Source organism: Ursus americanus, chromosome 6, assembly GCF_024610735.1.
Source record: "Ursus americanus isolate L20-20 chromosome 6, mUrsAme1.1.p, whole genome shotgun sequence".
Lineage (NCBI taxonomy): Eukaryota > Metazoa > Chordata > Mammalia > Carnivora > Ursidae > Ursus > Ursus americanus.
The window spans coordinates 56,472,859-56,498,836 of NC_142132.1; the positions used below are offsets into that span (position 1 = coordinate 56,472,859).

A 25,978-nucleotide genomic window follows, 5' to 3' on the forward strand; every position below is an offset into this window, starting at 1 on the left:
CTTTTACAGAGCTCAAACTCCAGCACACGCAGACCCTGTCTTTGGAGGGCTTAAGTGGGGCCGAAAGTTCCCACCGGCTAATCACTCATCTTTGTGGTGACCAGCCCCAACTTGAGGCTGTCTAGGGACCCCACCTAAGAACTACCTCATTAGCATGAACTCAAAAGTGACAGAAAGGGGCTCATTATGAATAACAAAAGAAGCTCCTATCACTCAGGAAATTACAAGTGTGTTCTGTGTCAGGAATAGGGGACAAAGACAAAATATTTTTTATTATACCAAAAGCTGTCATAGACTTCTGGCACTAGTCACTGTGCTTTTTTACTTGCTTTCTAGTGCTAAGTCTCCTAAGCAGCCTTCAACAGTAATTTGGTTTCCCATATAGAATTTCCCACTGGGAAAAAAATGTTTGAAGAGGTCAGTTCTATTTATATAAAAAAATAAATTGGCTTTATAGCTTTAATATCAGTCTCATACGACTACGATTTATTAGGGGAGTTAGTACCAGCTCTGTGTCTTTTAAAAAAATGGTATTGACAAAACTAGTTATTAATGTGGAAAAATACAGATTCCTACCTCACAGTAGATACAAAAATAAATTCTAGGTGGACTGAGGATCTAAATTTAAAAATACAATAAGAATACTATATACTTTGAAGCAAGAAAGATCTTAACTAGGACAGGAACCATTTGAGATATGTATTTTGGGGCACCTGGGTGGCTCAGTGTGTCGAGTGTCCAACTCTTGATTTTGGCTCAGGTCATGATTCCAGGTCCTGAGATTGAGCCCTGAATCAGGCTCCTCACTCAGTGTGGAGTCTGCTTAGAGTTTCTCTCTCCCTCTGCCCCTCCTCCCACTCTAACACTCTTTCTCTCTAAAATAAATCAATCTTCAAAACTAATAATAAAATAAAATATATATTTCCCTGTATGGGTTACCAAAAAAATTAAATAAAAAATACAGTTAGGGGCTCCTGGGTGGCTCAGTCCTTAAGTGGCTGCCTTCAGCTCAGGTCATGACCCCAGGGTCCTGGGATGGAGCCCTGCATTGGGCCGCCTGCTCAGTGGGGAGTCTGCTTCTTCCTCTCCAGCTCCCCCCTGCTTGTGTTCCCTCTCTCACTGTCTCTCTCTGTCAAATAAATAAATAAATAAAATCTTTAAAAAAATTTTTTAAAAATTAAACTAAAAATGAAAAAATATATTTGACTACCTAAAGTTTAAAATATGTTCAAATTTATTAATAGAGATAAGCAAGTAAAACAATGAGGTATCATTTTTCACTTCTTAGCAGGCAAACACAAAACAAATTTTATTGTTACCATCTTTTGCTTACCAGGCTCTGGGGAAACTGATACTCTCATACATACCCATTGCTATGATAGTGTTGGAAAGTAATCTGGAATATTTATTAAAATTATAAATACACACATACATTTCAATCCAAAATCCCATTTATCTTAATGAAATAAAAGTGTAAGACTATGAATGCCAGAATGTTTATTATGGTATTGATGTTGCAGGAAAAAAAGTAAAGAAACAATCCAGATGTCTTCATTAGGAAAACTGTTGATCAGATTATGGTGTATACCTACTTTGGCATATTATGCAACCATTGAAAAGATCTATAACTGATCTTGAGAAATGTTTATGATACACTTGACAAAACAAGTTGCACAAAAATGTGTATATTATGATCTTTTTATTATTTAATAAAGATCCCTTATTTATTATTTTTAAAACCCCTATCTGCCTATATACAGACCTATATATAAATATGGCTATAGAGGCTTGGAAAAAGTATAGAAAGTTACATGTCAAAATGTTAACATCTTAACATCCCTGATAGAGGAGGTAGGCATAGATGGAAAGGTTGAGGACACATTAATAGATGTTTCTTGCTAAAATTTTGTGTATTAAAATGAGCATTTATGGGGCACCTGGGTGGCTCAGTCAGTTAAGCGGCTGCCTTTGGCTCAGGTCATGATCCAGGAGTCCTGGGATACAGCCCTGAACTGGGGGGTTTGGGGGGGGGTCCCTGCTCAGCAGGAGTCGGCTTCTCTCTCTGACCCTCCCCCCCCCTTGTGCTCACTCTCTCAAATAAATAAATAAAATATATTTTTTTAAATGAGCATTTACATTCAGTTGAGCATCTGCTTTCTGCTCAGGTCATCATCCCAGGGTCCTGGGATTGAGTCCCACATCGGGCTCCTTGCTCAGTGGGGAGTCTGCTTTTCTCTCTGCCTGCTGCTCCCCTGGCTTGTGCTCTCTCTCTCTCGCTCTCTCTGTCTCTGTCTCTGACAAATAAATAAATAAAAAATCTTTAAAAAAATAAAAAATAAAAAGTAAAAATAAATTAAAAATGGGCAATGATATATAAATACATTAAAAGGAAATAATTTAATAAATATAATATACAGTAATAAATAAATGCATAGTATACAATAATATATGTAATGTATAATAAACATATAACACATACTAATATGCTAATAAATGTAATAATAATAATTTAAAATTAATAATAATAATTTAAAAGGAAAAGAGGAACCATTTTTTGAAACTGCAACCTGAGGGGTACACTCTGGGTTCTGGAGGTCTCATCAAGCTCCTCCCACCCTGTGAGGCCTAAGTGGTGGCTGACTTTCCTGTTGTACATTCCTTCTTTTTAAATGTCCTAGGTATAACCACAAGTTTAGCAGATGTTATTCTTTCATGGTTTCTTGTATATTATTTTGTCTTTTTCATTAGTTATTCACACAAGTGTTGTACTTCCATATAGAACATAGTATTCTAGGGGCGCCTGGGTGGCACAGCGGTTGGGCGTCTGCCTTCGGCTCAGGGCGTGATCCCAGCGTTATGGGATCGAGCCCCACATCAGGCTCCTCCACTATGAGCCTGCTTCTTCCTCTCCCACTCCCCCTGCTTGTGTTCCCTCTCTCGCTGGCTGTCTCTATCTCTGTCAAATAAATAAATAAAATCTTTAAAAAAAAAAAAAAGAACATAGTATTCTATACATTATCAAACACCATTTGGGAAGATGTGTGGGATGTCCAAACCAAAGCAAAGAGTAACACCAGTGCAGCCTGCCTTCCACCAGCAATATAAAGACCTAGACCAGTGGTTCTCAACGGGGGCAATTTTGCCCCCTATCCTCCAGAGGATTTTTGACCATCTGAAGACATTTTTTGGTTGTCATAACCCAGTGGGGAAGGAAGGGATGGACTACTGACGTTCAGCAGATAGAGGCCAGCGACACTGCTAAGCATTTTGTAATACAGAAGGCAGCCCCCCCACAACAAAGAGTTTTCTAGCCAAAACGTCAGCAGTGCCACATGTGAGAAACTCTGTCCTAGAGTTTGAACCACAAGGACAGGTAGTACTAGTTGGGACTCTAAGTGACAAAGATTCCCAAGGGGGTGAGGGGGCAAGCTTTTATTAGCAAGGCCAGGTTAAAAAGTAGCATAGGCAATGGGATGCCTGGCTGGCTCGGTTGGTAGAACATGTAACTCTTTTTTTTTTTTTTAAGGTTTTATTTATTTATTTGACAGAGACAGACAGCCAACGAGAGAGAGAACACAGGCAGGGGGAGTGGGAGAGGAAGAAGCAGTCTCCTAGCAGAGGAGCCTGATGTGGGGCTCGATCCCAGAACACTGGGATCACGCCCTGAGCCAAAGGAAGACGCTTAACGACTGTGCCACCCAGGCACCCCAGAACATGTAACTCTTGATCTTAGGGCTGTGAGTTCAAAGCTCCATGGTGGGCGCAGAGATTGCTTAAAAACAAACTCTTAAAAAAGAAAAGGAAAGTAGCAGAGACAGTGATTTTTCAAACTTTGGTTTTTAGCAGCAGAATTTATCTATTGAATGATCTTAACTCATTGTATAATGTAGACACATTTCCTTTAATATTTAAAGGTCTCCCACTAATCAATAATAAAAAGATTGATAGCCCAGCTGAAAATGAAGAGTTCAGCTCACAGAAAAGGGAATGCAAGTAGCTTTTAAACATGTGAAAGAGAAAGGGCAAAAAAAGAAAGAAAAAAATAAACATGTGAAAGATGTAAAACCTCGCTAAAAATTTACAATGAAATGCCATTTTCACATATCAAGATAGTAAGGAACCCAAATTTGACCATATGTTACATTGGAAAGGATGTGAAAGGCTAAGCCCACTCGTGTGGTAATAATAACAATATAACTTGGTACAACCCCATGGAAAGCGATCGGCACTATTTATCAAAATGTAAAATGCAGGGGCGCCTGGCGGCTCAGTTGGTTAAGCGGTTAAGGGTCTGCCTTCAGCTCAGGTCATGATCCCAGGGTCCTGGGATGGAGCCCCACATCGGGCTCCCTGCTCAGCAGGGAACCTGCTTCTCCCTCTCCCTCTGCTGCTCCCCCTGCTTGTGCTCTCTCTGTGTCTGTCTGTCTCTCTGTCAAATAAATACATAAAATCCTTTTTTTAAAAATGTAAAATTCATATGCCTTTTAATCTGGCAATTCCAATTCTAGAAATCCATTTTATAGATATATTTGCATATTGTAAAATGCCATATATGCAAGAACATTCATTGTGCCATTGTTTATACCAGCAAATGGTTGGAAATACACTAACTGTCCATTAATGAGGAATTGGTAAAACATTTCATCAGTACACATGTTTATATGTATATAAATTATCACTTAAACTTGGGAAATGGGTAACAGAAATTGCTCCTAGAGAGGGCAAATGGGAGACTGAAAGACAAAGGTATAAGGGAGATTTTTTTTACTGTAAAATCTTTTGTGCCCTTTGAAGTCTTCACCACGTGCATCATTACATATCATAAATGTGTGTGTTAGTATGTCATACATTACATATCTTAAATACATAAAAGGAAGGCTGTTCTCATTGATGTAGGCTCCCCAGGTTTCCACCACAGCCTCCCTCAAGACATCACTAAGAAGATTTAAGGTCCTAAAAGAACATAGTAAAAAAAGCTACTGTCAGAGTTGTGTTAGGGTAGAGTAATTGCTGTAATAATAATCCATAGATTTCACCAGCTTAATGCAACAAAACTTACTTTTCATTCATACAACAATCCTACATGACTGCTCTTCACCGGATGGCTTTTGGGGTCAGCTTTCCTTTGAAAAGTGACCAAGAGACCCTCGTTCCTTCTATCTTATAGCTCTGCCATCTGACAGGCAAAGGGAATTAAGTAACATCTGTTGAAAGGTTTTATGGACCAGTCCTGGAACTGACACTACTCCTTCTCACATCAACTATCTAGAAACAGCCAAGTGGCTGCACACCAGGAAGCCTGGGAAATTTTATCATTCAAGGTGACAGAATGGAGTTGAGGGCAAACAGAAGACAATGACCAAGATCAACTCATTATAACTTTTTGTTTTCATTTAAGACAAGAAATACTTTATTCAAACCCATCAGAGAAATGGACAGCTTGGGTCTGTAACAAAGCATCATGTTTTAAAGCACAGGTCAGTAATTGTAAGTGAGAGTATACACTACTAAACACAAATTAACTGACCAGAGCACAACTTTTCAATGTTCAAAACAGAATAAACTTCCCTGTAAAAGCAGCACCTCTGTGACATTTTTGTTGTTGGGGGGGTGGGGGTGGCAGAGGGAGAGGGAGAGAGAAAATCTTTTTTTTTTTTTTAAAGATTTATTTATTTATTTTAGAAGAAGAGAGAGATAGCAAGGGGAGGGGAGTGGAAGAGGGAGAGACTCTCAAGCAGACTCCCCACTGGGCGCAGAGCCCAGCTCAGGGCTCGATGCCACTACCCTGAGATCATGACCTGAGCCTAAGTCAAGAGTCGAAAGCTTAACCGACTGAGCCACCCAGGTGCCCCACTTTTGTGACATTTAGAACTTTAGTGTTCCTCTCCTCCTTTACACTCTCCTTTTACAGAATCCACACCAACCTCATAATTCTTCTTAAGGGCAGCCATGTCCTCACAGGCCTCAGAAAACACTCCTTCTTCCATGCCCTCACCCACATATCAGCGAACAAAGGCACGCGTGGCATACGTCAGGTCAAACTTGCGGTCCAGGTGAGCCCAGCCCTCAGCAATGGCTGTGGCGTCACTCAGCACGCTCACAGCTCACTGTACTTTGGCCAGGACTGCACCAGGCACCACAGTAGGAGGTTGGTAATGAATGCCAACTTTGAAGCCAGTGTTGTACCAGTCCACAAACCGGATGGTACGCTTGATCTTGACTGTGGCAATGGCAGCATTGACATCTCTGGAACATCACCACAGTACAACAGGCAGCAAGCCATGTATTTACCATGGTGAGGGGCGCATTTCACCATCTGGTTGGCTAGCTCAAAGCATGCACTGGTGATCTCTGCTACAGAAAGCTGGTCATGGTAGGCTTTCTCAGCAGAGATGATTAAGGCATATGTGGCCAGAGGGAAGTGGATGTGGGGCTAGGGCACCAGGTTGGTCTGGAATTCTGTCAGATCAACATTCAGGGCTCCATCAAATCTGAGGGAAGCAGTGATGGAGGACACAATTTGACCTATCAACCTATTTAGGTTAGTGTCGGTTGGAAGCCCAATATCGAGGTTTCTATACTAGATGCCATATATGGCCTCATTGTCTACCAGGAAGGCCCAATCAGAGTGTTCCAGGGTGGTGTGGGTAGTGAGGATGGAGCTGTTGGGCTCAGCTATAGCTGTGGAAACCCTGGCAGCTGGGTAAGTGGAGAACTCCAGCTTGGACTTCTTGCCATAATCCACAGAGACGTTCCATCAGCAGGAAGGTAAACCTGGAACCAGTTCCCCCTCCAGAGTGGGGAAAATCAAGAAGCCCTGAAGACCTGTACACTGGTTGGCCAGTTTCCAAATTCGGTCCAAGACAAGGTCGATGATCTGCTTGCTAATGGTGTGGTGCCCTCAGGCGTAGTTATTGGCATCTTCCTTCCTTGCCTGCGGTGAGCTGCTCAGGGTGGAATAGCTGGTAGTAGGTGCATCAATGACTGTGTGTTCCAGGTCTACGAACACTGCCCTGGGCACATGCCTGCCAGCACCCATCTCACTGAAGAAGGTGTTGGAAGAGTCACCCCCCGCCATGGTCTTATCCCAGCAGGCATTACCAATGTGGACACCAGCTAGGCCTACATGGATGGAGATGTATTCACACGTGGTTGCTGCTTTGTAGCTACTGAGCAGGTGGTGGAGAGGAAGAAGAGAGGTTGTTGCTTTTTACAGCATGACTCAGGCAGTTGACGTAAGAGAACTTCCATTCATTGTAACACTTATAAAGAGTTTCCAGGGGCACCTGGGTGGCTCAGTTGGTTAAGCAACCAACTCTTGATTTCAGCTCAGGTCATGATCTCAGTCTTGAGATTGAGCCCCACATCGAGTCCAAGCTCAGCAGGGAGTCTGCTTGAGGTCCTCTCTCTCTCCCTCTGCTCCTCCCCTAACTCTCTATGTCAAAATGAGTAAATAGATCTTAAAAGAAGTTTCCAACTAGCCTTTCACGGAATGCACCCACCTCTTCTACGGGGTCTTTTAATGAACAGAAGCATTAATTTTAACATAGACTAATTTATCAGTCTTGTTCTTCATATTGGGTTGTTTGTTTTCTTTCCCCTTTGTTTCTACTGAGCTATAATTGACATATAACATTATATCAGTTTTTGGTGTACAACATAATCATTTGATATATGTATACATTGCAAAATAATTACCAGAATAATATTCACCACCACACATAGTTACAAAATTTTGCATGTGTGTGCAATGAGCTTTTAGATTTACTTTCTTAGCAATTTTCAAATATATAATACAGTCTTGTTAATTACAGTCACCATGCTATGCACTACATCCCCAGGACTCATAACTTACAACTGAAAGTTTATGCTTTTGACCACCTTCACCCATTTCGCCTACTCCCTGCTTCTGGCAACCATGAATCTGTTCTGTTTTTATGAGTTTGGTTTGTATGTATGTATGTATGTATGTATTTATTTATTTATTTTAAGATTTTATTTATTTATTTGACAGAGAAAGAGACAGCCAGTGAGAGAGGGAACACAAGCAGGGGGAGTGGGATAGGAAGAAGCAGGCTCCCAGCGGAGCAGGGAGCCTCATGCGGGGCTCGATCCCACGACTGGGATCACTCCCTGAGCCAAAGGCAGACGCTGAGACTGAGCCACCCAGGTGCCCCTGATTTGTTTTTAGATTCCACATATAAGTGAAATCATACAGTATTAATCTCTTTTCTGTGACTTATTTCATCTAGCATAACGTCCTCAAAGTCCATCCATGCTGTTGCAAATGTCAGGATTTCCTTGTTTTTTATGGCTAAGTAATATTCCACATATATCATATTTGCACATTTTCTTCATCCATTCACCCCTTGATGGACACTTAGGTTGTTTCCATGTCCTGGCTGCTATAAATAATGCTGCAATGAATACGGGTGTGCAGGTATCTTTTGAAATAGTGATTTCATTTTCTTTGGATAAATATCCAGAAGTGGAATTGCTGGATTATTTGTTAGTTCTATTTTTACTTTTTTGAGGAACATCCATTATATGTTCCATTACAGCTGCATTCCCACAATGACCTGAGCTGAAGGCAGATGCTTAACCAACTGAGGCACCCCAGCACCTGATGATGCTCAGTGGGGAGCCTGCTTCTCCCTCTGCCCATCCCCCTGCTTATGCTCTTCCTCTCTCTCTCTGACAAATAAATAAATAAAATCTCTTTAAAAAATTCTTCACTTATTTTCATTTTAATATTCTCTCTCTTTCTATAGAAACTGGTACAAAATTTTTTATTTTACAAACCCAGCATTATAATACTTTTTTTGTGCATTTGTATTATCTCACCTATTTGGTGATAAGCTTTTTAAGGATATTAAGGTTATTTTTGTATTAGGTCTTCAATTAATCATTTCATCAATATTACAAAGCATCTACTATATACATAATGTGATACAGAGTGCCTGGCTGTCTCAGTTGGTAGAGCATGTGACTTTTGTTTTTTTTTTGTTTTGTTTTGTTTTTTTTTTTTTTTAAAGATTTTATTTATTTATTCGACAGAGAGAGACAGCCAGCAAGAGAGGGAACACTAGCAGGGGGAGTGGGAGAGGAAGAAGCAGGCTCATAGCGAAAGAGCCTGATGTGGGACTCGATCCCGGAACGCCGGGATCACGCCCTGAGCTGAAGGCAGACGATTAACCGCTGTGCCACCCAGGCGCCCCAGCATGTGACTTTTGATCTTGGGGTCCTGAGTTCAGGCCTCACATTGGGCATAGAGCTTACTTAAAGAAAAGCGGTGGGAGGGCATCTGGGTGACTCAGTTGGTTAACTGTTTGACTCTTGATCTCAACTCAGGTCTTGATCTCAGGGTCATGAGTTCAAGGGGGTTGGGCTCCATCCTGGGCATGGAGTCTATTTAAAAAAAAAAAAAAAGCAACCAAGTATATAACAATACATAATAGGATGCGAACATGGACAAGAAATACTTAATTCCTGACCACAGAGAACTTGGGGAATATATCACTTGTCATTCAAATAGAAGGCATTCAGTAAATATTTGTAGAATGTACCTGAGAAAACTTTTTGCAGTAGGTGGGATTTTGAAATCTAGCACTGTTACAGGATTTCTCTGCCTTTAGTGCCCGCCGTTCTTGGTCAGGCCACTTCCAAGATTGAAGAGATAGACCAGGCGGAGAGTGGTGGGCAGCAAAGCAAAGTTTACTAAGCAATAGTATAAAGCTTCCAGAGAGGGAGGGGGGCCTGAGAGGGTTGCCTCTGGAGTTTCTAAGTTTAGGAGTTTGTATGAGCTCTTTTGCAGAACTATCTTAAGCAATCAGGGTGCACTGAGTCCTGCCAATCAGGGCTTTAGTCACATATCTGTCTACCTATTAGGTTAATGTCAAAGCGCTGATGGTCTTCTTTTGGCTGACATCTGGGGGCTTATGTCTCAACTGCCCCTCGCCCGTGATATTGACAAATGCTTTGTGGTTAATTGCCTTATTTTCGGACGTTTTGCACAAGTCATTTCTGCAAAGATTGCAAAGCAGAATGCTAGTGCGGTCCTGTCTAAGCTGCAAAACAGGATACTGTTCTATTTTCGCTGTCCTGACTCCATATTTTCTTGTTGGGGACCCTGGCCCAGACTACCTAATTGTCCAACTAACTCCTAGCAGCATCTGTTGGAATTATAATTAGAATATAAACGAGTTAGCGGCACCTGCTGGCTCAATCAGAAGAGCATGAGACTCTTGATCTTGTGGTCTGAGTTTGAGCCCCACATTGGGTGTAGAGATTACTTAAAAATATGTATATGTAGGGGTACCTAGAAGGCTCAGTCAGTTAAACTTCTGGGTCTTGGTTTCAGCTCAGGTTGAGTTCTCAGGGTCCTGGGATCAAGCCCCACATCGGGCTCCCCACTCAGCAGGGAGTCTGCTTGAGGATTCTCTCCTTCTTCCTCTCCCCCTCTAAAATAAATAAATTAATTAAAAAAATATATATATATAAACTAGTTGGATTTCAAGTCCACTAAATAATTAAATTAATAAATCACTTAAATTTATGATGATAGTGGTAAAGAAAAGAAATAAGGTAGATAATTAAAATTGCAGTTAATCTACCATATTCTAATGAAAGGAAAATTAAGATTAAATATCATCTGCAGGTAACTGGTAAAATTTCTAGGTGGCCAAAACCCTGTTCTAGGAAGCACATTACTTTCTGGAAGAGGATAGTCTCGCTTGAAATTTGTGGGTTTAAGTCAGATGCTGATTCAGAAATGATAAATTTGGGGTACCTGGGTGGCTCAGTCGTTAAGCGTCTGCCTTCGGCTCAGGGAGTGATCCCGGTGTTCTGGGATCAAGCCCCACATCAGGCTCCTCCGCTAGGAGCCTGCTTCTTCCTCTCCCACTCCCCCTGCTTGTGTTCCCTCTCTCGCTGGCTGTCTCTATCTCTGTCAAATAAATAAATAAAATCTTAAAAAAAAAAAATGAAATGATAAATTTGATCAAGAAAAAAATTTTCAAAGGATCTATCATTTAAATAGGTTATTAAAAGCAACCAAATAAGACCAAATCAACTTTGATGTAATATAAATTAATCTATTTTTTATTATAATGATAAAACATGATCCTAATCAAAAAATTTTATTACTTAATTTAAATAATACAATATATACAGCTAAAATTATGTTATTTATTAGATTTTATTTTTATTTATTTGTTAGAGAGAGAGAGAGAGAGAGAGAGAGAGCATGAGCAGGGGGAGGGGCAGGCAGAGGGAGAAGCAGGCTCCCCGCTGAGCAATTAGCCCCATGCAGCACTTGATCCCAGGGCCCCTATTGGGACCTGAGCCACAAGCAGATGCTTACCTGACGGAGCCACACAGGAATCCCTTAAAATTATGTTATTTATAAAGATGTGGCATTTCTCAGCAAATCTATGTGTGCATATTGATCTCTGATATTGTTTTTAAGGAGTAGTTAAATAAGGATTATGAAATAATTCCATTAATAAAGATGGATCCTAAATTATTCCATTAATTTTTCTGGACACATCAGCACATTTTCCCTGTGTATTTTAGCAAAAAGAGGAAGTGATGTAATGCTAGAAATTAATCAGCTGCTCTAGCCACTAAAATATAATTTTGTTTTTTTGGTAATAGAAGGCAGAAAATTTTAAACATTTCAAAAATGGCAATGAGATGAAGATGGTGGGGTGGGCAGAATATTCTGAGACGTCCCCTAATATTCCTGCCCTGCGGTAGGTATCATCCCTAGCCACCCCACTCCCCGCTCCCCCAGTGTGGGCGGGGCCTGTGAACACAGTGGGATCTCACTTGATTAAGTCATCTTCTATAAGCCTGTTTAACCCACTGGAGAGACTCTCCTGCTGGCTTCCAAGAAGTAAGCTCTCCTGTAGTAAGGGAGTTTGTGAGCTGGCCACCTGACAGGGAGCTGCTGAGGTCTTTAGGAGGAGCTGACATCAGCAAGAAAGCTAGGACCTCTCTCCTACAACCGCCAAACTGAATTCTGCCAACAGTCAGTGAGCTTGGAATAGGAGCCCAAGCCTCAGATGAGACCCTGAGTAGCAGATTCAGCTAAACCCTGCCAGGACCCCTGACCCATGGAAACTGCAATAATAAATGTGTGCTCTTTAGATCCACGAAGTTTGTGGTTCACAGTGACTTTTTATGCAGCATAGGAAGCTCATACAGATGGCTTGTAGTAAAGGAAGAGATATTGTTTATTTGATTTAATAAAATATGTAGTAACTACGGTATTTAATAATCCACACAGAACCTAAAATAAATTACATAAAATGTTCATATATGGATTTTATCCAGTGTCAAAAACTTGAAAATTTTGGTACTCCAGGGGCACCTGGCTGGTTCAGTCAGTAAAGCATGTGACTCTTGATCTCTGAGTCATGGGTTTGAGCCCCACATTGGGTGGAGTATTTACTCAAAACAAATTGGTACTTCAAGGAAACTTTCTAGTTACATTTAAAAGAATCAGCCTGGGGCACCTGGGTGGTTCAGATGGTTAAGCATCTGCATTTGGCTCAGGTCATGATCTCCAGGTCCTGGGATGGAGCCCCACGTCGCAGGGAGACTATTTCTCCTTTTGCCTCTCCCCCTACTTGTGCTCTCTCCCTCTCTCCCTCTCTCAAATGAAGAGATAAAATCTTTAAAATAAATAAAAGAATCAGTCTTACCAACCTGTACTACTTCAGCTACTCAGTTGTATTTTCTTTTCAGGTAATGACACATCCTGGGGATTAATGCTGTAAAAGACAAAGAGAATTTTTAAAACTTAAATTCAGGGGCACCTGGGTGGCTCAGTTGGTTAAGGGTCTGACTCTAGATTTCGGCTCAGGTCCTGATCTCAGGGTTGTGAGATCAAGCCCCACCTGGGGCTCTGTGCTGGCTGTGGAGCCTCCTTAAGATTCTCGCTCTCTGCCCCTTCCCCCACCTCTCTCTCCTTCTCTAAAAAAACCCCCCAAACAAAAAACAAACTTAATTTCATAATAAAAGCTATTTTAAGCCTTTCAATAGTTCCAGAATATTCTAGAACTGAAGTTCTCTTTGTTTTTCCCAGACTTCCCTTCACGAACAGTGCATTCTTGGACAATATTTGAAGGATGAAAGAAATTAGGTTAAACGGGAATCGTCACTGCTCCCATTGTCCACACTGATTTCAGAACATCCCAAGGCCAGTACACCCCATCTATAAATCAGTGATCCACCTTAACGGAAATATGTTTAAGTCTGGGAAAGGCAGGAAGCTAAGGAGCGCTTATGGCATCTTGATTAAACATTAAATTTAGCCATTTCGCATTGTCCATTTGTATGGCATTTTAGAAGTTGTCACATTGGGGACATTATTACAGGGCAATAGTATTCAGGACAGAGGTAGGCAGTGACTTTTCTTTATAATGTAGGAGAAATGCTGTCATGAAAGGGAAACAGGTAAGGATAGCCTGAATCAGGCTACCAAAGGGTATAATTGAGGGTACGAGAATACAATTTTCTTACATTATATGCACTTATGTATCTCCTGGCAAATCTTCTAGCACTCCAGTTTAAAGACCTCTGCCCTAGAATATGAGTTAATCCTAGTCAGCGGATTTTTCCCTCCAGTCCTCCCTTCCCTTAACACTGGGTGAGGCAAGTAATAGTAAAGAAGACAGTGGCCTTTCAATGGGCACAGGAGACTTTGGTCTGCCAGAGATAGTGTTCCTCCGCCTGGAGAAGGCAGTGTAACCAGTCCAATTCTTGCTTCATAATTCTCCCTTACATTTATTTCCCAGAGGCCATCTTTTTACACCTCATTACTCCAGAAATTACCATGTGAAATGAACCACTCTCCTCTAAGCACTATAAATTCAACACAGAGTTGTTGAACACCTCACAAAAGTTCTGTGCTTCAGCAAGGGAAGGGGATGCTGACATGAGAGGCAGGTCCTGAGTTTCTGGTACTCACAGTTCAGTGGGGGAAATGGACTTATGCACAGAAAATCCCACCACAGGATCATTTTGTTTTAAACAACAGCTATGCTCCTGATGATGTCACATCAATTCAAACACCACATTTTTCAAGACTAATTTGGACCAAGGTCTGCAGTGAAATGATTTCTGCTTAGCAGCTGAAGTATCAACAATATTTGCAATTGACTTAGCTCCCCAGCTCTGAAATTCACATAGTTTTTGAATATTTTAACTTAGGGAGTTTGCATTATCTCCAGATTTACATATTCAAAAGAATGTTTAATATTCTTATGTCACAGGATCTCACCATTTTATTTTATTTTTTTTTTAAGATTTTATTTATTTATTTGAGAAAGGGAGAGCGAGCACAAGCTGGGGGGAGGGGCAGAGGGAGAAGGAGAAGCAGACTCCCGCTGAGCAGGGAGCCCGACTCAGGGTTCCATCCCAGGACCTCGAGATCATGACCTGAGCCGAAGGAGACACTTAACTAACTGAGCCATCTAGGCGCCCCAGGAGCTCACCTTTTTATAATACAAATTCTCAAACAGTGCATCTACACTGCGCAAGGAAGAAAAGTACTGTACACAGTTGAATGTGTTTTACAGAGAGCACTTTACTCTGTAAATTAAACATTGGGACTTGGAGATGTTTCACCTGGCACAAATGAGTATTGCAATGACACTATGCATATATGGTAGAAATAAGGCAATTTCAGAAATCCCGAACGAGTTGAGGGAGATTTTTGGGGGGAGTGTGGGGGCAAACATTAATATACCTTAAACACACACACACACACACACACACACACACACACACACACACACACCCGAAGGAAGGAGGTAGTTTTGCTCTGCCTGAGGCTAGAATGTATTTGTTCTGTACTGCCCCCATTGGGATTTGCCATTCCCCTACCCTGCCATCCAGCTTTCTGGGTGACAAGGAGGGAGGAGGAAAGGTTTGTTCTTTCCTCATTAATTCCTTTCTTCTTAGACCTAAGAGAGCTGGATAAGGGAGATAAAAAACTTTAACCTAGCAAGCTGGAAGAGGGTCAGTCAGAAAACACACACGAACCACGACAGACTGTGAACTCTGGGAAACAAACTGAGGGCTTCAGAGGGGAGGGGGTGGGGGAATGGGATCAGCCGGTGATGGGTATTAAGGAGGGCACATATTGCATGGAGCACTGAGTGTCATACGCAAACAATGAGTCATGGAACACTATATCAAAAACTAAGGATGCGCTGTACGGTGACCAACATAAAAAAAATTAAAAAAAAAAAAAAAAAAGCAAACTCAGTGCATTGCCAAGGGGAATGGGGCCCTGAACCACAGGAGGATTTTATCCAGAGACAATAGATGTCCTCTCTACCTTGAGCTCCAAAAGTGGGGGTGGGGCGCTGGAGAGGTGGCTGATTTCAGGTCAGTGCTAAAACAGTTTGAGACTTGGGGATGGGGAAGGTACCAAAATCTAAATCTTAATGTAAGATCTTAAAGTTTCTTTACATAATCCAATAGAAGGCAACCGCAGTTTCTAGGGTCCTTATTATGCAAAAATGCCTAGTCAATCTTTGATGGGAGTCATTTTAAAGATAGAAGAATGGAATCTGGTTGGAACTGGGCAGGCATTGGTTTCCAACCTTGGCTACCTTCCAGCCTTGCAGTGGTTACAAATCTGAATGCTGAGGCCGTACCCCAGACTAATTACATTGGAATCTCTGGGGTGGGGGTGGGGATCCAGGCATTAATATTTGTAAAGCTGCCCAGCTGATTCCAATATGCTGTGAGGCCCCACTAGTGGGCACTTTTGTAGAGAGCCGGGAAGCCCAGCCCTTACCTTCCAGGCAGGCTTTCATTGAATTTAAGTTAACATACTCTGTTTAGAAGTCAAAATATTTGATTTAGCCTGCAATAAAAACTCAAGAGTAGATACGATATTAGGGCATAACTGATATTTAGAGCAAATATTCCATAGGAACTATGTAGAAGGCGTTTCTTCATATTTATTAGTTGACTTCCCCCTCCTCCTTTTTGCTTTTCGAGCACAGTAGTCTTAAATGAACTAAAGGGTACTTTGAGGCCTGGGAGAAATTTATTAATCTTTCTGGGCCTCAGGTTTAAAAAACTGTCTATAACCCCAATTTTATGTAGTTTGGACCCTGACACTGACAAAGTAGGCAGTTAGATATGAGGAGGGAGCAAGTGCTATTCCACTGGTAAAAGGGCAGAAACCAAGATCCCAACAGCTGGGACAGAGCCCAGGGGATACGCGTGCAGTCTTCCCCAGGACCACTGCCCTACAGGAACCTATAGCTTCATTATCATATGTTTACATTGTCGTTTTGACCCCTTCACAGTGCCGTGGGGGGGAAGGCTACCGGAAGAGTTCCCACAAGGATCTTACAGGGCCCAAAACTGACCCTCTGAACCAGTAGAAGGAGTCCCTTAGATGACTGGCTGCCCACTTGGTCAGGCACTGCCCTAGCTATGACCCATAACCTATTTAAACATAAAAAGAAGTGTGCCTGGCTGGCTGAGATGGTAGAGCTTGAGACTCTTGATATGGGGGCGGGTGGGGGGGGGTTGTGATGTTGAGCCCAGGTTGGGCATAGACATTGCTTTGAAAAAAAGGAAAGACAACCCTGACCCCCTCTTAGTACACCCCCCCCACCCCCCTGGGCCTGCCTGCTCTTTGATCTCCAGAGTGTACCTTCCCTTAAACCGCTATTAAACGCTTGCTTAAGAGTTTGGCTCTGAATTCTTTCCTGGCCAAATTTAAGGACCGAGGCCAGGGAATGGACTCATCCTTGACCAAACTACTTCCCTTAAGCAGCCAGAATGATCTTTATCTTTTTAGTCAAGGTAAAATGTACAAACAGTGAAATGCACAAATATTAATATTCTGATGAGTTTTGATAAATGAATATACCTGTGTAGCCGTGACCCCAGAAGTTTCTTTATGCCCCTCACAGTCAGTCCTACCACTCTCCCCATAAGGAACTCCCCCTCTGACTTTTACAATCCTGTATCAGTTTTGCCTGTTCTTGAACTTCAGTGAAATGGAATCTCACATCATGCACTCTTTTACAGTGATCTTTTAAAATTTATTTATTTTTGAAGTTTATTTATTTATTTAAGTAATTGCTACACCCAGTGTGGGGCTTGAACACATGACCCTGAGATCAAGAGCCAGCCAGGCACCCCTGATCTTGAAAAATTTAAAGATTGATTGATTTATGAGACAGAGTGTGCATGAGCAGGGGGAGAGGAAGCAGGAGAGGGAGAGAGAATTCTCAAGCCGACCCCCCTTGATCTCTGAGCTAGAGCCGGGCCCATCTCAGGACCCTGAGATCATGACCGGAGCTGAAACTAGGAGTCACCTGCTTAACAAAGAGAGCCACCCAGGTGCCCTGATCTTTAAAAATTTAAAATACAAATTAGGTCATGTTAATCTTCTGCTCAAAATCTTTAATGGCTCCCTATTACTTTTGGAATAAAATCCAGACTCCTCCTTATGGCCAGCAAGACCCTGTATCCCTCTCAGTCCTCCAGCATTGTCTCTAAACTCTACTCTGTGCTCATTATTATGGTGTTCTCTCCACACAGGTCTTTCCCAGCACCTTCCTACTTGGGGTCTTTGCTCAGCTGTGTTCCTCTTCACTCCTATTGGTCTTTAGGCATCATCTTAAATGTTACTTCCTCTCAGAGGTATTCCCTGGTGCCCCAGCTCTAAATTACGTTCTCCTTTGTTCTCTTCATTTCTGGCACTATCACAGTTAATAATTATCTATATGTGTTTATTCTACTTTAAAACTGTTCATCTCCCTCACTTTACCCACGAGGGTGGCAGCCATGTCTGTTTTGTTCATCACTGTATTTCTAAACCCTAGCCCAGAGCCTGAAACATATTAGGTGTCTAATGAATATGTGTTAAAATAAATGGATGAAATGGTTTAATTGGACTCTTCAGCCTATTGTATTGCAAAATGAGAAAAAAAGGGATAGAAAAGAAAGATGTGGGCAAGTAAGGGTAGGATTCCAAGGGAGACCCGCTCCTCCTTTAACCTTGAGTAGTGAGAGTGAGGATCAACAATGAAAGAACACTTGGAAGAAGTCAGATCACCTGGCTCAGTGACGTCTCTGTACCTGTTTCCTCATTTATAAATAATAGGAGATTTCATCAATACTGCCTCACCCCCATGCAGCATTTGGAATTATAGGAGGGAATTTTCCATAGTCACAATAACTGGAGACCACTATTGGCATTTATTAATTTGGAGCACCCAGAATGTTAAGTGTCCTACACTGTATGAGACAGTCTTCACCTCGTGTCATCCGAAATCCCAGTGCTGAGAAATACTATAATAGTGGGCAGGGCCTGTGGTTCCCATTTTGTGATATTTCATAGGTTAGCTTCTAGGAGAATGCTTATTGCATTTAAATTACCTTATTTAGGGGCGCCTGGGTGGTTCAGTCGTTAAGCGTCTGCCTTCAGCTCAAGGCCTGATCCCAGAGTACTGGGATCAAGCCCCGCATCGGGCTCCCTGCTCCGTTGAGAGTCTGCTTCTTCCCCTCCCACCCCCCCTGCTTGTGTTCCCTCTCTCGCTGGCTGTCTCTCTCTCTCTCTCTCTGTCAAATAAATAAATAAATAAATAAATAAATAAATAAATAAAATCTTTAAATAAATAAATATAACAAATTACCTTATTTAGAAATTATAAATTTGTGAGTCAAACTGCTTAATTTAGTCTGTCATAAGAACTCACAGATAGACTTATCAGGGCATGATTGATAATTCAGATACATACTCCACAGGAACTCTATAGAAGGTATCATATTTTTTTTTTAAGATTTTATTTATTTATTCGACAGAGATAGAGACAGCCAGCGAGAGAGGGAACACAAGCAGGGGGAGTGGGAGAGGAAGAAGCAGGCTCATAGTGGAGGAGCCTGATGTGGGGCTCGATCCCATAACACCGGGATCATGCCCTGAGCCGAAAGCAGACACTTAACCGCTGTGCCACCCAGGCGCCCCTCATATTTATTAGCTTCTTCCACTTCCTTTTTTTGGTAAGCATTTCTCTAAGAAATCTAAAGACCTTGATGCTATTTCACTCTTTCTTAGTTGATGTGTAGGTAGAAGTGAATTCACACTTGGGAACCTGTTCTGGACTAAATGGTCATGCTCCACCCCCTTCACACACTGAAGCCTTCCTGCCCAGTGTGATGGAATTTGGAGATGAGGGCCTTTGGGAGGTAATTAGATTTAGATGAGGTCTTGAGGGTGAAGCCCCCAGGATGGGATTAGTATCCTCAGAGGAAGCCTTCTAAGAGACAGAGAGACCAGAGCTCCCTCTCTCTTCCACGTGAGGACGGTGAATAGGTGGCCACCTGCAAGCCAGAGAGAAGCTCTTCACCAAGGAACCAGATTGGCCATCGCTTTGATCTGAGACTAATTTTAGCCTCCAGAACTGAGAAATAAATTCCTGTTGTCTAAACCACCCAGTGTATGGTAGCTCGTTATGGCAGCCTGAGCTAAGATACAAACTAAGGCTCAAAGAAGAGAAACATTAAAATTACACAGAGAACCCTCCTGTGGCAAAGTCGCTATTTTTAGTGTTTTACCCACCAGAAATGACTCTTCAGTTATAGTAATTAAGGAGACTATTTGCTAAACGTAGTCTATCTTCACAATTCTAAGGTTCTTGACTACTCTAAAATTTTATGTTGCTAAAAAAAATAGACAGTGGAAACAACACAAAAGTCCATCAATGACAACTGGATTAAAAAAATGTATATCCATACAAGGGAATATTATTTGACCATAAAAAGGAATGAAACACTATACATACCATAGCATGGAGGAATCTTGAAAACATTATGTTAAGTGGAAGAAGCCAGTCACAAAAAAACAAATATGCTTCCATTTATATGCAATGTCCAGAAAAGGCAAATGTACAGAGACAGAAAGGAGATTAGTGGTTTCTTAGAACTGGGGGCAACAGGGGGAAGAGGGAGGGACAGCTAAAGGATACAGGTTGGCTGGCTCAGTCGGTGGAGCATGCGACTCTTGATCGCAGGGTCATGAATTCGAGCTCCACACTGGGCGTAGAGGTTACTTTAAAAAAAAAAAAGGGATTTAGGTTTCTATTTGAGGTGATGAAAATGTTCTAAAATTGACTATGGTGATGGTTGTGAATATGCTAAATACACTTTTTTTTTTTTAAGATTTTATTTATTTATCTGAGATAGAGGTAGTGAGAGAGAGCATGCACAAGCGGGGGATAGGGGCAGAGGGAGAGGGAGAAACAGGCTCCCTGCTCGAATATACTTTAAATGGGTGGATAATATGACATATGAAACATATATCAATAAAGCTATTTTTAAAATATGAAAAGGTGTTCAACTTCATTTATAATTAAAGAAATGAGAATCAAAACAACAGTGAGCAACCATTTTTCAGCCATCAGATTGGCAAACATTTTTAAGTCAATACATACCATGGGTCAGAGTGTGGAGGTTAGTGCCCCTGCACACTGTTGGTGGGAGTATAAATTGAGGCAATCTTCCTGGAGGGAGGTCTGGTAAGATCATTCATGATTCAATATACACACACCTTTTGATTTAGTCATCCCACTTCCAGGAATTTAATTTACTGTATATTTACTGAGCATTAAAATAATTATTACAACACTGATTACAATTGAAAAAAATTATTATTAAAAATTGAAAGCCCATTAATAGAGTATTAAATAAAATAAATTATAAACCCATATAATTATGGGTTTGTGCTTGGTTAAATGAATGAAAATATGGAATATACTATTCTGTGTAAAAAGGGAAGAAAATAAGAATAAGAATATATATGTATTTGTATAAAGAAGGATACATAGTAAACGAATACAAATGACTATGTGGTTGAGGGGGAACTAGGTAGATGGTAGATAGAAGTGGATGTGAGACTTTTCACTGAATACCTTTTTATATTGTTTTATTTTTGAGCCATGTGAATATCTAACCTAAAAAATTAAATTAAAATTAATAATATAACTGAAAAGAATAAAGCTTATCCACAAAAAGTAAAATTTAACTTATACAAGATACACTAAGTGAAAAAACAAGCTGCAGAATAGCATGTATAATACTTTTTCATTTATTCAGCTAACAAATACTTTTAAGTCCCTAATATATGATCTAGAAACTAGGGATATAGAAGTTAACAAGGCAGCCAAGGCTCTGGCTATCATAAAGATTACATTTTAGTAGTGAGTAGGTATGCAAGCACATAAATAAAGGTAACAGATACTGACTTGGGTTGAGAGTTAGTTGACGGGTGTCACAAAAAGCCTGAAGAAGTGACAAATGAGCTGACACCCAAATGAGGAAGAAGTGGGAAAAGAGTGGTTTAGATAAATAAGGTAGTGAGTGCAAAGGTCCTGAGGCTAAAACAAGTTGGCAAGTTTGAAGACCTGGAATACAGGCTGCATAACAGGGGCAAAGTGGTAGGAGATGAAGTCAGAGTGGTAGTCAAGGGATGTATAATGGGTTTAAATAAAAGAATAATACGTATGTTTATACTGCAAATATCTGGAGGACACACAAGAACCTTAACATTATTAAGTGGCTGTTTTTGTGGGTGGGTACTGGGGACTCTAAATTTTCTATCTTCAAGAGGAGTACGGATTTCTTAAAACTATTTAAAAATGCATAGAATAAGAAATATGCTTCAAAAAAAGGGTTGTTGTTTTTAATGCAGGATATTGAGTAGGAATCTATTAAAGTGAATACAGTCCCTAGAAGCTTGATGATTCCTTTGGTTCTGGTCCCTCTAGTGGCCATCATGAGGTAGTGCTGGTGTCTGTGAACAAGTACAAGCAACCTGCGGCAAGAGCTAAAAAATCTTTAATGAAACTCCGACACACTCAGAAGTTTAAATTCTTGAAATTGTGTAATACTTGCCAAGTAGGTGGTGGAGAAAACCCCCAAATCGCTACAGTGACTGCTACAATCACCTATTGCACATCATGAAGCAGGGGCCAGCAAAATATTCAGATTTTAAAATTAAAACATGAGGAAACTGCTGCAGTTCAATGAGTTGTCTTGCAACTGTATGACTTAACTATCCAGGCCCTGGTCACCATCTCCTGAGCCTTTGTTCAGGCCTATACAGCCTTGCCTTCTCTCCACCTGGATAAGCCTCCCGTTTGGGCAGCTCACCCCTTCTGCACCCCAGCTTCCCCAACAACTCATTTTGTCCATTTCTTAACCCATCCCTAAAAGCACTTCCTTACCAGGATAAAAATAGCTGACATTTAGGGAGCTGTCACTGGGTACCAAATACCATGTTAATTCATGTTACCTTACTCACTCCTCAGATCAACCCAGTGAGGTACTTGCTAGTACCACAACCCTTATACAGATGGACAAGGGCAACCTAAGGCACAGGCCCCTACAATAAGATCATGGTTGGTAAATGGTAGCTTGGAATTGAATCCCTGTCTGACTAGACCACATGCATTGCACCAGTTACGTATGCTTGAATATATTGCTTCTTATCTAGGTAGATGCTGCATATATATTTTAATCAGTGTAGATCATGGATCATGAACTCAGATGTGTATAGGGACTAGGATGTGAGTGCAGAGAACTTGGTATTACACTCTATTTTCTCAAAGGAATATGTCCTCTTGTTTTTCTTGAAACATAGGGCCTTCTTGCTCTGTCTTTTGTTTTTCTACATTGGATAAAAACAGGGATCAAGAAATATTTCACTTTTCTCTTAGCTCTATGATGAAAATGTAAGTGATCAAGCCTGGCAACTGACACTTGGCTTTGGTGTCAGAGAACAACAGGGAATCAGGAGACTGTGACAGGACAGCACAGACCCCACCTAAGGGGGGGTCGTCCCACTTTAGCTCCAGGAAAATGCCACTGGCAATAGCAGGGGGACCCCAAATCGTCAGATTTTTCCAACATTTCAAAAGAAAACAGAAGCCTGGAGTTTTATGTAAATTTTCCCAATTTTAAAATGTTGACAACTAATTCACATCTAGGAACACGATTTGGTAGGCCTGATTTATCTGTGGGTCACAAGTTCAATCTTGTCTCTTTAATTGCAGTGCAAGTTCCTTGTGAGGAACCACTAAAACAGATTCCTTTTAGGTCTCTCACATACCATGCAGTCTAGGTACATACCATGCAGTCAGAGAATTTGCGCTGAGCCACGAAGATGCTCATGAGTATTACTCCATATTCAGATTTCAATTCCTTCTGGCAAACATTCATTTGGCAGCTTGGGCTTTCATAGAATCATATGGTATCTGTGAATTTACCACAAAATCAAATGGATTCTCTGAATTTACCAAAGAGGATGGGGCCTAAGACATAGAAAATATTCAATAAAACTTGTTTTTGGGAGACGCCTGGGTGGCTCAGTTGGTTGGGCATTTGCTTTCAGCTCAGGTCATGATCCCAGGGTCCTGGGATTGAGCTCCACATGGGCTCCCTGCTCTACATGGAGTCTGCTTTTCCTTCTCCCCCTCCCTGCCACTTGTGTCCTCTCTCTCTCTCTCTCTCTCTCACTCTCAAATAAAATCTTAAAAATAAATAAATAAAATTTCTTGGTTTGGGGATGCCGGGCTGGCTCAGTAAGTAGAGTATGCAACTCTTGAACTTGAGGCTGTGAGTTCAACCCCACTTTAGGAGTAGAGATTACTTTAAAAAAAATTTTTTTTTAAAGTAATAAGTTTCTTGTTTTTATTCCACTAATTTTCCTGAGTAATAATCCTCAGATTAATATCCTAGGTCTCAGTTATATCTTGATACACATTAGAATCGCTGAGAGAAACTATAAAATACTCATGTCACAGCCACAGAAACTCCTTTTTAATTATTAGTCTACCGGATGGTCCTGGTATTGGTATGTATGACATATATGTAAGTATACATATATACACATGTATATATGTAGATACACACATGTATATATGTAGATACACATATATACATATAATATATATATATATATATATTCACCAAGTGATTTAATATGTAGCCACATTAGAGGATCATTTGTCTAGGTTCTGGGAATCTGGACTCGACAGGACCAGAGAATCACAGATCTTATTGCCAGGAACCTCACAAATGATTTGGTCCGGTTTCATGCCCTTAAGTCACTATTTTCCTAAAATTACCATCATCTCTGATTTGATTACTGTATTACTAATATACTCCACTGCAATTCTATTTGAGAAGGGTGAAAAAGGTTGAAATTTCAGGGACTTATTTAAAAGATTTTTTTAAAAAATTTAAAGATTTTATTTATTTATTTGACAGCACAAGCAGGGGGAGCAACAGGCAGAGGGAGAGGGAGAAGCAGACTCCCCACTACACAGTGAGCCCGATGTGGGGCTTGATCCCAGGACCCTGGGATCAGGACTGAGCCAAAGGCAGACCCTTAACCAAATGAGCCACCCAGGTGCCCCAAAAGATTTTTTATTTTTAAGTAATCTTTATACCCAACACCCAGACCAAGAGTTGCATGCTCCACTGACTGAGACAGCCAGGCACCCTGTCAGGGACATATTTAAGTGCTTGCTTTGCAAACATTATCAAGTGACTTTTTAAGGAATTTCATTGTTTAAAATAAATCTGTTATAGTAATAGACACAAACCAGTAATTTGGTGACGTCTTTGTTTACTAACAAATGGCATATTAACTACTTTTTTATGATCATTAAAATGAGTAATTTTTTTTTAATGGAAATACACACACAGTAAAAATTCCACAGGTATAAAAGTATAAAGTTTACCTACCATTCCTATACTTGGGCCATCTAGTCCCCCTCTCTGAAGGCAATGGGTTTCTTGTGTATCTTCCCAGAGGCATTATTCCCATAGTTTAAGTAGCTGTTTTTTATTTTTATTTTTTACCTCGAGATAGGAATTTTTAGTCACTCTTTTTGACAAATCCTTTAATTAAATTCCTGGAGAGTAAAGGCGCTAAGGTATCAACAGCCTTTAAAGAATCTTTCACAAATTCTACTCTATGTCTGACTTAACAAAACGACTTCTTTTTAACACCCTGGGCTGGTGTCAAAATGCTGTTTTGCTCTCACAGCCAGGGAGGGATTTTATTAGTTTGTTTTTACAAATTGGTGACACTGACGAACATGGAGGCTGAAGTCCTGGCAGGCTCCGTTTTCCTTCCACTGGATCTCACGCTGGAACAGAGCAGGAGCGTCGGAGGAGCAGGCGTTGGGGGCTAGGAGCGAAGTAAGATCAAGGCCTTTTTATCACAGCGCACAAGTGGTGTCCAGGATCCCAGCCTGAGCAGGGGGCGGGGGCCTGCGTTGCGGGAAATCGGGACGAACGGCTGAAGGCAGTTTCTGGAACTTGGGTTTAGCGCCTTGAAAGCTCCGGTTGCCAAAAACTGCAAGGGAAAAGTGCCGATTTTGTTTAGCACGACAGAAATCTGGCGCGAGACTGGAAGGAAAAGCGAGGGGCAGGAGAGCGGCCAATCTGAGCACGACTCTGGGCGCTGAGCGGAGCCCACCTATAGGCTGCCTAACTTCTATTCCCGCTCGGCGCTTCTGAGGCTTGTAGTCTCCAAACTTCTAGCTTTTCTCCTTTTTGTTTCCACCGACTTTTAGCTGTTTTTTCCTTCCCACTTAAAGACTACCGCATTTGATAATGAAAACAAAACAAAAAAAAAAAACAACAAAACACAAACCAAAACCACTTCCGGAAGGATGGTTCCTGGAGGCGGGACGTAACTGGGAATTCCCGCCATGCCCCTTTCACGTTAATCCCGCGATGCCTCGTGGGAGTTGTAGTCCCAGAGTGGGCGACGCCTCCTCGGGCCAGGGGAGATTGGGTATTTTTTCTCATCTGGTTTGTTCTGGGGTCGGGTGTCTGACTCAGCGAGCCTTGAGGGGCAGAGAACTTTAACTATGTTAAGAAGTTCTACGTGATTCCTACTATATATATTTTGCAGTATGTA

General features: G+C 41.2%; 1 long non-coding RNA gene and 1 pseudogene across 2 annotated transcripts; both read right to left on the bottom strand.

Moving 5' to 3' along the window:
- Positions 1 to 1,783: 1,783 nt before the first annotated feature.
- On the bottom strand, positions 1,784 to 10,981 carry LOC148109813 (tubulin alpha-1A chain-like; annotated as a pseudogene). Its single transcript, XR_015724841.1, has 2 exons — positions 10,319 to 10,981; positions 1,784 to 9,408 (listed from the first exon to the last, which is right to left on the bottom strand). The product of XR_015724841.1 is annotated as a tubulin alpha-1A chain-like (transcript).
- A 392-nt stretch (positions 10,982 to 11,373) lies between these two features.
- On the bottom strand, positions 11,374 to 25,750 carry LOC123783056 (uncharacterized). The gene is made up of 3 exons (XR_006777112.2): positions 24,793 to 25,750; positions 23,173 to 23,297; positions 11,374 to 12,776 (listed from the first exon to the last, which is right to left on the bottom strand). It is a non-coding gene; the product is annotated as an uncharacterized LOC123783056 (long non-coding RNA).
- Between the last annotated feature and the right edge of the window lie 228 nt (positions 25,751 to 25,978).